The 14,863-nt window shown below is 48.3% G+C and overlaps 1 protein-coding gene and 1 long non-coding RNA gene across 2 annotated transcripts in view; one reads left to right on the plus strand and one right to left on the minus strand.

Moving 5' to 3' along the window:
* XYLT1 (xylosyltransferase 1) overlaps positions 1-14,863 on the plus strand; it is a 308,202-nt gene that overhangs the window by 107,042 nt on the left and 186,297 nt on the right. The window lies entirely within an intron of this gene.
* Positions 8,369-10,096, minus strand: LOC144239286 (uncharacterized). The gene is made up of 2 exons (XR_013337365.1): positions 9,955-10,096; positions 8,369-8,811 (listed from the first exon to the last, which is right to left on the minus strand). It is a non-coding gene; the product is annotated as an uncharacterized LOC144239286 (long non-coding RNA).

The following is a 14,863-nucleotide window of genomic DNA, read 5'->3' on the forward strand; positions in this document are numbered from 1 at the left end:
GAAAACTGAAATCAGAAGACAGTGTTGGGAAACAAGACATAGGCACTGGGGGCTCCGGCTAATTGTCTGAGGGTTAACTGGGAGTTACAAGAACACTATTGTTGACGTCCTTGCTTGTAAAATACTTCCAGAGGGAGCTGGTCTGTGTTCCCAGTGCATTAAATCCATCGCACGTACCTGAATGTCCGTTTCCTGCCTGCATTTCCTGCTCCATGCCCCGGGCACGTCCACTCCTGCACCTTTTTCGTGCGGTGCACCCCTCCTGAGACGTCTTCCCCACCTCTCCTCCTGCGCAAACCTTCCCAGCGCACCAGGCAAAGCTCAGGTGTGTCAGATAGGAACCGGAGGCGCCCAGGATCATCTCAGGCAGTGCAATGAACAGACTTTTAAGAAATTAATAGCTATCCGTTTCTTTTCCTAGTTACATTCTATCTATGGCAAGTTATATTGTTTTTTTTTTAAGTTTATGGGTATTGTTTCCTTTTTAAATTCGTTCATTAAAGAACAGTGCAGATGAGCTGATTTAAAGAGCTTGGGTAAATCAAGAAAACTGCAGATGCTTCGTGGATAGGGCAAAATTGGAAACATTAGCAGATGAAGGATTAATACTTGGGAAGGGGGGCTCTGTTCCTTCATGTCCTTCCGCTTCTGGAATTCGCGCTGCAGCAGGCTGGGTAAATCCATTCATTTTTCTGGTCTCCGTTCTGTCCTCATGATGATACCTGCCTCCTGTGATGGTTAGCCCTCCTTTCTCCCAGGCAGCAACCCCTGAGTGTTATCACATCCATCAGTGGTTGATTTTTCTCACGTGGGATTTGTCACGGCCCTTCCCTGGCTGCTCGGGCCTTTGGGGACCATCCTTGTGGGCATGATCAAATTCTACCCACTCCTAGATGGTTAAAGGTTAAAAAAGGTCTTTTCAAAGAAGTATTTCTTTTCTCTAAAGTGTGAGGTCACTTCAGTGAGAGGTGGAGAGAACGCACATATCGGAAAGCTGAGGAAGAGGCCGGTAAAGGGGTGGAGGCCACCTTTCTGTTAGGAAAGACCCTGACTGTGTAGAAGGGTCTTAGCAGCCCCTTCCTACAGATCTTCATCTGTGCTTATTAACCGTGATATGCCAGTGAGGAGAAGACAGTAAGCAGTCCTTGACTGATGACCTGTGTGTTGTAAGTGCCCAGAGTCCACGATCTCAACAGTCACTTTGAACTTCATTCCAAGCCCATGCTGTGCAGCCTGCTGGTCACCGGCTCTTGAAGGACAGTGAGTCCAGTGAGCTGTGCTCAGGTGTGGATGGTACAAGCCACACCATGTAAAATACTGCATTGATCCTTTTTCATATTGATCACGTGATAAAATGAGACTATGTTGCATATACTGGGTTGACTAGATTGTTCAAACCCATCTCTCCCATTTCTTTTTACTTTTTTTTTTTTTAAACATGACTCTAGAAAATTTCCAGTGACTCATGTTCTCCCAGTGATGAAGGAAAGTGGGCTGGATCAAAGCCGAACCTGGGAAAAGCTAAGAAAACAATTTTTCTTTCTCAATTGTCCGTTTCTCCATTTTCTGAGCTCGGAGTCTCCTGGGAGGAAGCAAAAGGCGATCTCCGTTGATCGATGGTGCTGGTCAGCTGAGTTCAGTTAATCAGGGTTTCGCCTCTTCCCAGGTGTGTGCGCTCTCTCTGCTCTGGCTTCGCCCGGGGCTCCCGCTTGGGCTCCCCGAGGAAGAAGGGGGGAGGTTGCAGATTTGCAGCAGTCCGTCCTGTGTTTCTCGGGGAGCACTGTGGCATGAGAGGGAGCGATCCGTGGCCTTTGGGGGGTTGGCCAAACACCCAGCATCTGGCACTGGACAGATGAGGTGGACAGCAGTTTGTCACATACAGTCAGCCTGAGGGAGGATGCCTCCATGCCAGGCAGTCACGTGGTGGAGGGGAGGGCGCAGGGGCGAGTTACTCTCCGGAAACCCAGGGTCTGTGGGAGTCAGACTTGGTAGTATCCAGAGGGTGGGCAGGTGACGGCCACTCCCCACTAGTGGATGAGATTGTCTTGTTGGAATAGTCCCCAGGGGTGAAGCTTGCTGTTGGGGACAGGCAGAAGCTGCCTGGTCTCTGTGATGGGGAGGGCTGTTTGGCCAGGGGACTTACCGAGCCGAGCAAAGCAGGCATAGGAACTTACATTTAGGCTGTCTGAGGCCCTCCTGGTTTCCCCCAGATGTTGAGGCAGCACATAGTACTGATTTTAGTGTGATAGGGGGAAAGTATATAGTGGGATCATCATATCTGGGTTTGAATCTTGGCTGTGCTACTTGCTTGCAGTTCCCCTCCTGGGTCCTCAGTATGCCCATCAGTAAAATGGGGATGTGAACATCTAATTTGTGTGTCTATGTCTATGTATGTTTATCTACAGATCAAGTACACACTTCCTTTTTCTCTTTCCTAGAAGAGTGATTTAATCCCTGCTCCTCTCCCCTTCCACACCCCCTGCCTTTAGACAACCACACAGTCACAATCAAGTCAAAAGCAGCATTTAATAAAAAACAGATGTTTTAGTTGAGCCAACTGCGTTCTTGAAGCCAAAGGCTACATCTGGCCCTCCATGTACTATTTGCACTGCCTGACTTGAGATTTGCAATGCCGGAGGCAGACATGGGCTCATTCTGTCTCAGGGCCAAGGAGCCAGGCTGTTAGTTTATGTAATGCTAAGTGGACACAGCCTCCGCCCCAGTGCAGACACGGGCATCCATGTTCCCAGGGCTTTACCTTGGAGTAGGGGAGGGGCTGTCTGGGAGCGAGGCATGCCACCGAGCGTGGCAGCCTTTGGAGGGCCTCGTGTGCGGTACTGGGTCGCCCCTGCGTCCTCCAGAGGTGGCCTTGCCTGAGCCTGGAGCCAGGGGCCTTCCAAGACTCAGGGGACCTGGGTGAGCGTAACACCCCCTTCATGCAGGACAGGACAGTGGGGCAGCTGCTCACTCTTTCCTTCCAGACACACACGCTGTCCCTGTTCAAAGACATAACCTCATCCCAGAAGCTCCAGGGACAGCCCTCCAGTCTCTGCGGAGCTCACATGCCGTCTGATATGTGGGTTGGGGTTTCACTGCTGCTCGCTTACCCCCCACCTTGGTGGGCATGATCTCCGTGGAAACCCCAGCCCTGGTCTCCTCATGGGACCTTAGGGTCGCTGCTGTGCTGGATGTTTCAGGGGACTGGACAGAAGTGGTGCTGTGAGCAATGTGGGTGGTGATGTTCTGGGATCCGGCAAACAGCCAACGGAATTTCATAATCCCAGGCCTGGGTCGCCCTGAGGGATGAACGAATGTGGCTGGAGAACTGCAAGAGCCTTGGGTAGCCTGGCCCGTCTATTAGCTGTTGGCAGGGATCCGTTTGTAGGTGTGAGTGTTTATCCATGTTCATAAGTGAACAGACAGTTCTGTTAATGAGCACGTGCTTTGTGTCAGATGTAGTTCCTGCCCTCGTGAAGCTCACAGTTCGTGTGCAATGTGTGTGTGTGTGTGTGTGTGTGTGTGCAGGGTGTGTGTGTGTGTGTGTGTGGTGTATGTGTACCTGAGTATTTGCATATATATGTAGTTTTGTGTAGACCGTCATTAACAGCAATGAGCATTTGTTGAGCACTCTCTGTCAGACACTGGAGCTAAGGATACTTTTCTCATTTAATCCTCAAAACCACATGGGCTCATTCAACAGATATTGCTGGAACGCCGACGGTGTACTAGGTATTATGCTAAGTGTTGAGCATTTTAGGGTTGAGCCTTCTAGAACTTACCCTGCCATTAACTCTATTTGACAAAGGAAGCGCCCTGAGGTGAGCAGTCAGGTGGCTTCCCTGGGGTCATACATCCAGTCAGTGGCCAGGGTAGAACTTGAGCTGGGTACGATGGGCGTGTGTACAGATTCACGTGTGTCTGTCTGTACCAGCTGCAGACGCACAGCCAGCGGTTGCTGGTTTTGAGAGCATGCCTCACTTCTCTGGCTGCAAAATCTACTTGCGTGAGTTTTTGTTTCCTTATCCATAAAGCAGCCGGTGATCGCTCTCTCCCTACCTTGTGGAGCATGAGCAGGGGAGGTTATGGTAAGCCTCTTGACAGTAGTTCTTGACAATCGTTAAGAAAGGCCATGTTGACTGAAAAGAACCATTATGGGTGCACACCCCACGGAGAGAACCGCACAGATGAGAAGAGTAACTGCTGGGGGGGCGGGGGCGGCAGTTAATTTTTAATCATTCTCCTCCGTTTTCTATTTGATGTTTGTAATAACCCAGCCAAGTGGGTATTATTATACCCCATATCATGAAAGAGGGAAACTGAGTCTCAGAGTAGCAAAATGGTAGAATCATGGTTTGAATCCAGGTCTGGGCCTGTCAGAGCTCATGTTCTTTGTTCTAGACAAGGGGTTGGTAAACTCCAGCGCATGGACAAAATTCAGCTGGCTGGCTGTTTTTGTAAGTGGAGTTTTTATTAGGAACACAGCCACACCCATTCATCACATACTGTCTACGGCTGCTTTGAGCTACAAGGATGAAGCTGAGCTGTTTGACAGAGACTATATGGCCTGCAAAAGAAGTCTTTACTGTCTGACCCTTTACTGAAAAAGTAGGCAAATCCTTGTTCTAGACTACAAGGTCTGTGATGAGAATATTTACTATTTATTTATTTTTCTTAAAGTTTATTTAAAGAAAGAGCACAAGAGTGGGGAAGGGGCAGAGAGGGAGAAAGAGAGAATCCCAAGTAGGCTAGACACTGTCAGTGGGGAGCCTGATGCAGGGCTCGAACTCACAAGTCTGATGTGGAGTTCAATCACGGCCTGAGTTGAAACCAACAGTCCTGACGCTTAACTAACTGAGCCACCCAGGTGCCCCAAACATTTTTTAAATAGGTTAAAAAAAGGGGGGGGGGACACCTGGGTGGCTCAGTTGGTGAAGCAACTGACTTCTGCTCAAGCCGTGATCTCACGGCTCATGGGCTTGAGCCCCACGTTGGTGTCTGTGCTGACAGCTCAGAGCCTGGAGCCTGCTTCAGATTCTGTGTGTGTGTGTGTGTGTGTGTGTGTGCGCGCGCGCGCGTCCCTCCCCTGCTCACTCACTCTCTCTTGTCAAAACTGAATAAACATTAAAAATTTAAATAGGTAAAAAGAAATGCTACAAAATGTAAACACACACATACATCATATATATGCCTGTGCACAGCGAAACCTGAGCCATCTGGAGCCTTGGGAGAGGAGACCATCTTAATTTTCTAAGAAAATTAAGTCTTACAGGAGGAGGATCTTTCTAAATTACCTCACCTGTTTCCCTGCCTTCTGAAACACAGTGTGTACTGGGCAAGTGTTAAAGTTTCCTTGAAGAAATCTTGCCTGTGTTTCAAGCACTAGGTTTTGAATTCTGCTAAAGGCGCTAGTGACCCCTGAGGGCATCAAGGATGCTCTCACTTTTCACCGAGTGGGCCCAGAGGCCTTTTTATCTTTCTGTCTGCCTTTGATCAGTTTTTTGCTTTTGTATTTCTTGCACACTGTTACTTCTCGCTGCTTTCCACGTGGCTGTTTGTGACCATCCGCTGGCTTCACCTCTCCCCTCTAGAAATGATCAAACTCATTACAGTCATACACAGAGTAAACTGGCTGGCATCAAGAGCGGGCGACACCTGTGTGTGTCTCTGATCCGCGGCTGCTCTGGAGAGCCGCGTTCCATGGAAGCGAGGATTCGCTGTGTGTCTGGCTTCCTCCTGCAGTCCAAAGACCGAGTTCCCCTCTCCACGATGGCCCTGTTGTCCCAGGGTTCAGACTGATAATAACGGAGAAAACAACAAGCCTTGGAAGCAGACGGTGAGCGTGGCTGGCTCCTCACGCTTTGCAAAATACCAGATCTTATCCTCAGGTTTGAGCTTCAATAGCCAGAGCTGACTGTGAGTTACTTTAATCTTGATCACAGATGTTAGCAGAGGAAAGGTTCACCGAGTTTGGCTCACTGCGGTGGAATTTAAGACTTGGGAAATGCAGACTTGTCTGCGAAATCCAAGCACAATTTTATATCCAGAGACATGTGTTTAAAATAGAAACTCATTGTAATCAAGTATGAAAAGGCAATTGTTGTTCGTTTTTAATCATCCGACCCGAGTATTTTTGTTGACAGGTATGTTATCTGCCTTGTGAGTCATTCTTACTGAAATCTACATGCTTGGTCTGCCAAACAGCTTTAAATTCCCTTTTGTTTCGGTCACTGGTGGTTTGGATTTTACCTTCTCCTGTCAGAGTCAGCTTCCTGGGTGTGTGCCCTGGGCAGTCACACAGAGCTTCATATGCAGTAGGGGGCCCTGCACTTGGTTAAGTGTTCTGTGGTTACTGTCTTGAAATTCCTAATTTTTTAAAATAAGATGCCCTGTGTTTTCATTTTTCACTGGGCCCTGCGACTTAAGTAGATGATCTTGGCCATCATGGAATAGGACCAATGGAATATCAAAATTGGAAGGAGCTTCCAGACGACCCTTTCACAGCTCTTCAATTTAAATGTGAAGACTGAGGCCACATCAAATGGAAGTGGCTTGGTCAAGGTCACGGAGCCATGAATGGCAGATTCAGTGGAATATTCCAACCTTTCAGGTCCTCGTGATCACAGGCCCTTTCTCTTACACAGAGCCAGTGCCTCCTGCTCAGTTCATTCTTGCAAATGATGAGCAAATTTAATAATAATCTAAGAAGTTAATACTTAGGAATTTAAATTTGCCATTCATCCCCATTTCCCCAACATGCCTGCACCCAGAGTAAGTAACCAGTTTTGTGTGCAATATTCAAAAACGGCTATTTACTATAATAGAGTTCTTATTAATGGTATAAAAATTGGGATAAAACTCTCAAAAATGCTGGTAATTTTCTCGAGTTAAAAATTTGAAAGGCACTTTTTTCTCTGCTTACAAAAGTAATATAGTCTCATGGTTGGAAATTTGGAAAATGACCAAGAAGAACAAAAAAAGCACCATGCTACAGTTTTTTGTATGTTTCTTCCTGTCTTCTTTTCCACCATGTGCATTTTTTTTATATAATCAGTCTCAGTCTATTCATGTGAACCTTTATGTTCCATTTAATGTTATATTAGGTTAAACCATATGGAATAGCTGATTTTTATAGATAAAGAGGGTCAAATATCGGCAATTTGATGTTGTACAACCAGATTGCTAAGACATCTCCTTAAATCATAGAATACTCTTTGTAAACGTCATATTTATTGGCTTGTATAAAATTCCAGCATGTAGTTGTATATAGTTAGGTCATTTTTATTGGACCGTGTGATAATTTGATTTTATATAATAATTAATAGACTTACAACATTGTATATAAATACACAAGAACAACCGTAAGTCATGTTATGATAAAGCATTTTATTTCCTTGCCTTCATAGATGGAATATTCTTTGAAATATGACTTTCACGTTTAGGTTTAAAAAAATTGATGTTTTTTTAAAAAGCTCGAAAAGAGAAAAGTCATCATCCTGAAATAGAATCCCTGGTGCATTGCTTTCTGGTCTTTGTTTCCTAGATTTATATGCGTTTCAAAACCTACTTTTTTTTTTTTGTCCCCCAACGACATGCGCCAAGCAGTAAATGGAATATTATAAATCAGATGAGGTACATTCCCGGTGACTGTGGGGGATCTTTTCGAAAAGAGCCCCTTCAGGTGTGGTCGGTGGATGAGCGTCAGGCTCCAAGAGCCAGTCACTGCCTGCTCTGGGTGGGACCCAGTCAGAAATTGAGGGGATGGTTTTGGAAACTTTTATAATGATTGAACATTGACCCAAGTATATCAGCCTTTTATCTTATTATTTTTTTTGATGCTTTTTTGTTTGATTTTATAAAACAACCCATCTGTGATGGGGGGGGTTTCTCCCCACAGCTGGATGGAGAAGCCCTGCCCTAGGTGTCAGCCGGTGCTCGGGGCTAGGCCACAGGGCAGACTGCGTGCTCACGTCGGGTCCTAGGCACCCAGGCCCTATGTGGCTTCTGAAATCCCCGTGACTTCAGTCTGCCGGTATTTAACCTTTTCTGTCCCTGCTTGCTACTTTCACTGAGCATGTCTCTCGCTTTCTCTCTTCCTCTTCTGTGCTCTTTTTCAACCTCCCTTGACCTTGTTCCTCATTTTCTGCACTCCCCTCTCTTGGTCGTGGCGGCAAGCCGCATTACCATGCTTGCTAGCATGAATTGGCTCTCACAGTGTCCCTGCGTAAAGCAAACAGGCTTTTGTATCCAGCTGTCATGGCACGTCCTCCTGGAGCTTGCGAATGAGGCTTTTTCTTACTTAGTAGATGTTGGTTGCATTTTAAATGTGAAGTCAGCTAGCTCTGAATAACTTAATGACGTTCTCAGGATAAGCATTTTTTAAAGTATATTTATTTTGAGAGAGAGAGCGAGCGCACAAGCAGGGGAGGTGGAGAGAGAGAATCCCAAGCAGGCTCCTGCTGTCAGCACAGAGCCCAACTCGGGGCTCCAACCCATGAGCCAAAACCAAGAGTCGGACGCTCAACCAAATGAGCCACCCAGGCGCTTCTTAAGCTAAGCATTTTTTAATGTTAGTTAGACTTGGCACCTTCTCCGTCTGTGCCCTCGAGCCTTGATGTGCCTCCAGGTCACCGTGGGCATTCTGGGGACATGCGCAGTGCCTGATCCTTTTCCATAGTGGAAACAGCTGTGCGCTGGTGACGCTCTGTTGCCGGGGGCCGGGAGCAGGCGCGGCGCGCTCTGGAGCGGTTCCTCGGGCTCTGTCAGCCTGACGTCCTCTGGGCACCATGCGCAAGTCCAGTGTCGGGAGGGAAGCTAAAGGCAATGACGAAATAACTGGCTTTGGTTAAATAATTTGCTGTTTACGGCTTCTCTGTTTATGAATCAGTTAAAAGCCCTTTTAAGTGAAATTGGATAGACTACAAAGTGTTGGTTTCATGTGTTTTATTTGCAGTTTAATCAGCGTGATCCAGCTGCCGGAGTGGGGAGAGTGGAACAGGATTTTAATTATCCCTGCTTTGCCCGAGTTAGGAATTCCCAATGGTGCCGTCTGTGCGAAGATGCCAAAAACCGCATTGTTCTTTAATTAGCTGTTGTAATTGTTTTAGTCTAATCTCCGTGATTAGCAGCAGCATTAAATACAGCAGGAAGAAAAGGCCTGTCCTCTACGCGCTGCCCCAGTAAACAGAGCCTTTCTCCCTTCTGGAGAGGGATATCATAGAAAATCAATTAGAACTCAACCAGCGTTGATTGGAAAATGATAAAGGCCAGCCGCCATGAAGAAGGGATGGCACGGGGGCTGGGTTACGGCCTCCGTTCCCGGCTCTCCTGGAGAGCAGTGCTGGCCCTGACCTGTCCCCGTGGCATTCAGACAGGGCCCCGCTGGATGGCTCCGCACCCCCCAGGGATGGGTATGGACTGGACGGGCACCAGACGTTCCTAGGGATTCAGATCCTCTGCTTCGTGCCTTCAGCCACAAGCTTTTATTGTGCCAGGCATCATGCCAGGTGCTGGGGGACACAAGGCTGATCGAAGTGGGCCCTGTCCCTGTCCTCACCAAGCCTGTAGTCTAGAGGAGGAAACCTCTATCAATTAAATGCTTGCACAAGTGAAGGGTTCGTTGTAAATTATGCAATGCTATTAAGGTTGGTGCGGGGAGCGTCACGGCGGTGCTGAGAGAGAGTTTAACAAAGATAAATCATCTGGTTAGGAAAGGGGCAGAGAAGGTGCCCTAGCAGAGTGAACTGGGAGCTGAAATCCGATGGGTGAGAACGAGTTAGCTGGACAAAGAGGTGAAAAGAAGGGTGTTTAAGGAAGAGGAAATGGCTTGTGCATAGGTCCTGAGGCAGAGGGAATTTGGCTTGTTCCTTCCATCATTCTCCTAGAAGCAATAGAGGTAGGAAGGAACCAGATTTAGGATACATCTCCCCAGGTTCAAATCCCATCCCTGCTACTTACCAACTGTGTGAAAGTCTTAGAGTAGCTTCACACCCTGCCTCAGTGTCCCCAGGTATAAAATGGAGGTGATGATGACGATGACAATGACCGTAGTAGCTACTTCACAGAGTTGTTGGGGAGATGATTTAAGCCAAATGTTAAACTTTCAGACAGTGAAGCATTGTCTGGCATGTGACGAGGCTCAGGAAGTGTGATCTGATCTGGGACAGCCTTGACTTTGGGGTCAGAACAACACAGACTAAAATAGAGATCTGCTGTGTGCAGGCGTGGTGACCTTGGCCTGCTTACCTAACCTTGCTGATCCCGCTTTCTTATGCGCGAAACGGGGACAGGATCCTCTAACCCAGAATTGCCTTGGGTTAAGTAAGGTATGTCAGCCCTGTGGTAGGTGCTCAGAGAATAGTAGCCATTGTTGTTATTCATGAACGTCTGCCTGGCGTGGGGCTGGAAGTTGATATTCACTAATGATAAGTTCCCTTCCCTTTTTCTTTCTTCCCATTGTCAGCCTGCCTCTGTTGTCCTCCCCACCCCCACAGAGGGGACGACTCTGTAGCGAAGTTTGCCAGCCCCGGCCGGGGCTATTGACATTTTGGGGGACAGGCTTCTTTGCCGCGGGAGCCGTCCTGTGGTCTGTAGGGTGTCGGCAGCATCCCTGGCCTCTACTCACTGGATGCCAGCAGCACCCTTTCCTCCAAGCCATGGTGTCTCCAGATATTGCCAGATATTCCCAAGCTGGGGGTGGGAGGGGAAGAGTTGCCCCTCGTAGATAACCACTGATCTAAGTGGGTAGTGGGAATGACCCAGCATAGGGCATTAGAATAAAAATGCTAAAGGCTGTTGAAGAGAAGGGTACATAGCAGATAGCGTTGAGGTTTTTTTGAGCCTAACGAGTTTACAGTGGTGCTCATTTTCTGCTCCACCTTGGAATCACTTAGGGAGATTGAGAAACCAGTTTGAGCCCTCCCTGGAGAGGCGAATGTAATTGGTCTGGGGGTCCCCGGGTGTCAGGATAACATAAAGCTCCCTTGTGATGCTAATGGACCGCCAAGGGAGAGAACCACAGTCTAGTTGAGGAGCCCAAACACCTGTGTGGAAGGTAAGGTACCAAGGTAGACCTAACATTTATGTGCCATGGAAGGCTGGGGCCTATTATTACCACTACTCGATGTCACTTACAGGGCACAATACTGCATACTTGACATATGTTAACTCTTTTAATGTTGAAAACAATTCTTTGAGATAGGTACTGTTATCATCAAAACCATTCTAACGGTATGGAAACAAAGGCACAGAGTGGTTAAGAAGTTTTTCCCAGATCACACAGCTAAAAGCGCCAGGAATGGAGCTCAGGTCACCCACGCCCCACTGGCCCAGGGGACAGAGTAGGGAAGGGACTGGACGTGGGCACTGGGAACAGTGTGGTTTGAGGTTCTGCACGGTGAGGTAGATGAAGGCCTTGATGTGTGCAGACTGGTGGGAATGCCACGCCCACATCGCTGTCTTGTCAAGCCTTTACTAAGCACCTGCTATGTTCCAGGCATTCTGCTAGGTTCTGAAGATACACGGCCGCCCACGTCAGAAGTGATCCCTTTTCCTTAGGAGTCTTACAGTCTCCTGCTCTGCGGAAGAGAGTGGAGAACAGCACACATCATTTACTGTAGAACTACACGTGGTGATAGGTGGTAATAGGAAGATGAATAAGGAGCTGATAACACATATAGTGGAGTGGGCTACATTGTACACGGCAGCCACGGAAGGTTGAGGGGTGCAGAAGGAGCCCATCACTGGGGGGAGGAAGACTGTTCCAGGCAGAGGGAATAGCATATGCAAATTCCCTGAGGCTCAGATTGCTTAGAACAACCGAAGACAGGAAGTTCGGTGTGGGAGGGATTAGAATGTAAAGTTAAGGGATGGGAAGGGACCAGAGACACAAGCCACTATCCCATCTAATGACTGAGGAAGAAGGTCCAGAAACAGGGTGAAGATGCTTCATTTTCCCAAGGTCACACAGCTGGAATTCGGATCTAGTCTGTGTGGCCCTGACAGGAGACATTCCAGAGTGGCCCCTCTTTTATACTCAGCCCTTTGGGCAGCTGGCATGTGTGAGGTAGGGTTTGGGAGATGGAAGTAAGACAGGGCCCGTCCTATCATACTTGTAGGATGTGAGAGGTAGAGGAAACTGAGGCAGACACTCCACCGCCCCTCTACACAGTGGGCCATTAATCAGTCTCACGACCACATCCGTAAAGTGCTGGCTGCTATGCTTGGTATTTTTTGATTTTTTTTTTTAATTTTTTTTTTTTTTTCTGAGAGAAAGAGAGAGACAGCGTGAGCAGGGGAGGGTCAGAGAGAGAGGGAGACACAGAATCCAAAACAGGCTCCAGGCCTCTGTCAGCACAGAGCCCGACACAGGGCTCGAACTCACAAACCATGAGATCATGACCTGAGCCAAAGTCGGACGCTTAACCGACTGAGCCACCCAGGCTCAGTATTTTCATGTATTTCTTGATGCGGCAGTGAAGGCACACCCTTGACGGTAGGTGGGCAGTCATCATTCCCATTTTCCCTATGTGAAAACTGAGGCCTAGGAAGTGGGGACAGCTTGGAGGCTCACCCAGCACGTTTCCCAGGAGGACCCTCCCGCTGCTGTCAACACAGCTCACGCTTTGCCCCACTGCGGCTTTATGGCTTTATCTCCACATAGCCCAGAGCGCCCAGAAGTTCATTCTTTCCCTGTAGAGAATTACTGAATGAATTCACAGAGCCAGATTCCGAATTGCAGTGACGCTCTGGGTCTGCGTAACCGACGCCCACACTCACAACATTGCATTTTGCTGAGGCACCAACATGATCCCTGCATTCAGAGAACAAATCTGTAACTTGTTAGAGAACCATGCCAGGACCCCTTACCCTACACTTCATGAAGTGTTGGCATAGGAGCCGACGTGCTTTTCGAGAAGAGGTTTGTAAAACCAGGTAAGACCTCAGGCTTGCTGTGAAATTTACCCCTCCCCCCAAAAGCCACATGCCGGTGTTATCTTTGGAAGTCCGGCTGACTCAGTGTCCTGTGCTGAGGCCGTGTCACCCAGTGGCCAGGAACCTAGGCTTCAGAGTGACATCAACGGAAGCCGGGTTCCTTTCCCCTTCCATCCTCTCCCAGAGTCGTTACTCAGCCTCTGCGTGTGCTGGCGTGTCTCCAGCCGTTGGGTATATTGGGAATCCAAGGTCTCTGATTTCATGGAGCTTAGCAAGAAGAAGCAGACTATAAATGCCTAAGCAGACACATAAATACGAAAACTTCAAGGAAGTGGAAAGGTGCGATGGGAAAGATTGAACAGGGAGATGAGATGGGTAGCGGCTGCAGGAGGCATAGGTGATATGTGAGCCCAGCTTTGAGTGATGGGAATAAACCAGACAGATATTCAAGGGCATGGGGAAAAGTACTCCAGGCAGAGGGGCAGCGTGTGCAAATGTCCTGAGGCAGGAATGAGTTTGGTCGGTGGTTGAAATGCACTGATAAGTGGGGGTGGGAAGAGTTCACAGAGGTTGGCAGTCTCCTGATAGTACCTTGGAAGGTGATGGTAAGGAACTTGAATTTTGTTCTTACAAAAAACACATGAGGTTAATCTACTGTGTGTACATATCTGTACAGTCCCCGGCACTTGTGCAGGGTCCCTAAACATTAGCCATTGATGTCATTATTTATTTATGGTTATTTTTTATTTGGGCCTTCATTCCCCAGGCCTCCGCTGCTTCCGTCGTGAATCTCAAAGGTTGCCTTTCCCCTCTGGTCATAAATGACCCAAGGAGAAGTTACAGCTCAAAGACCCATGAAGAGATGACATGAGGCAAATACCTAGACACGGAATCACCTCACAATTCATTGCTGCCAACAATGAGAGCCCATTAAGTCGGCCTTAGGTTTAAAAGTCTGTTCTTTCTGATACCAGTTTCTGCAGACTTTTATTAGCTTTACCCCAAATCCTTCCACTGTCCAATCCAGCCACATGGAGGTAAAACAGGGGCTCAGGACAAGGGCCCCCCTGGCTCAGAAATCTACATGCAGTGGGGAGACACCCGCCACCCCATTCCTGGTCCAGCTGTCATTCAAAACTCGGTAAATACTTGCTGCCAATAACCTATAGTCCCCCAGGCTCAGATGACATGTGTAAATACATCTTCTCCATGTGGTACCAAAGACTGAGTCAATAAGCTTAATTTCCTGTGGATTCCACTGTTTGGTTGGCATAGCCTAGAAAATTGATCAGATAAAGGCTGTGTACTTTCGGGGGGGATAGTTTGTGTCGTGAGCAGTGGGACATGGCGGCGGTAAGGCCAGCCCGCCAGGTGGGGGTCTTGCCTGCTTCCCCTTTGCTCTCGCACCTGGGCCTGACTCCAGCTGCAGCTTGCTGAGCCCCTTCTGGTCAGCATCACATTCTCCTTGGCTCCGTGGGAAGGCGCAAGGATCTTGATTGAATCCAGTGGCAGGGGTCTTACACAGAAAGGTCAGAGCAAGTTCTTCTGATTGGAATCCCGAGCGATTGGATCAGAGGCCCTGGCCTTGGGGTCAGACCTGGGATCCACCAGCAGGCTGCTGGACCTCTCTGAGCTCCCATTTCCTAACCTAGCGTTTCCGTGTCGACCGCATAGGATCCACGTCTTCACCAGAATTTATCAAGCACCTGTTATGGGTCAGCCCCTGGGCTGTGATGCAGGAGCAGCTGCCAAGGGAGATACATCTTTGTCTTCGTGGAAGACTAGACCTCCTGATGGAGAGAAGGGGCAAACCAACCAGCCAAGAAATCAGCCAGACCACAATAATGGCCGGTTGTGATTGGGCACAAGAAAGAAGCAGGAGAGTCTGGGTTTGAAGGAGGCCCTACAGGTCACGAGGGCTTGTGAAAGACCT

Source organism: Crocuta crocuta, unplaced genomic scaffold, assembly GCF_008692635.1.
Source record: "Crocuta crocuta isolate KB4526 unplaced genomic scaffold, BGI_CrCroc_1.0 scaffold16, whole genome shotgun sequence".
Classification (NCBI taxonomy): Eukaryota; Metazoa; Chordata; class Mammalia; order Carnivora; family Hyaenidae; genus Crocuta; species Crocuta crocuta.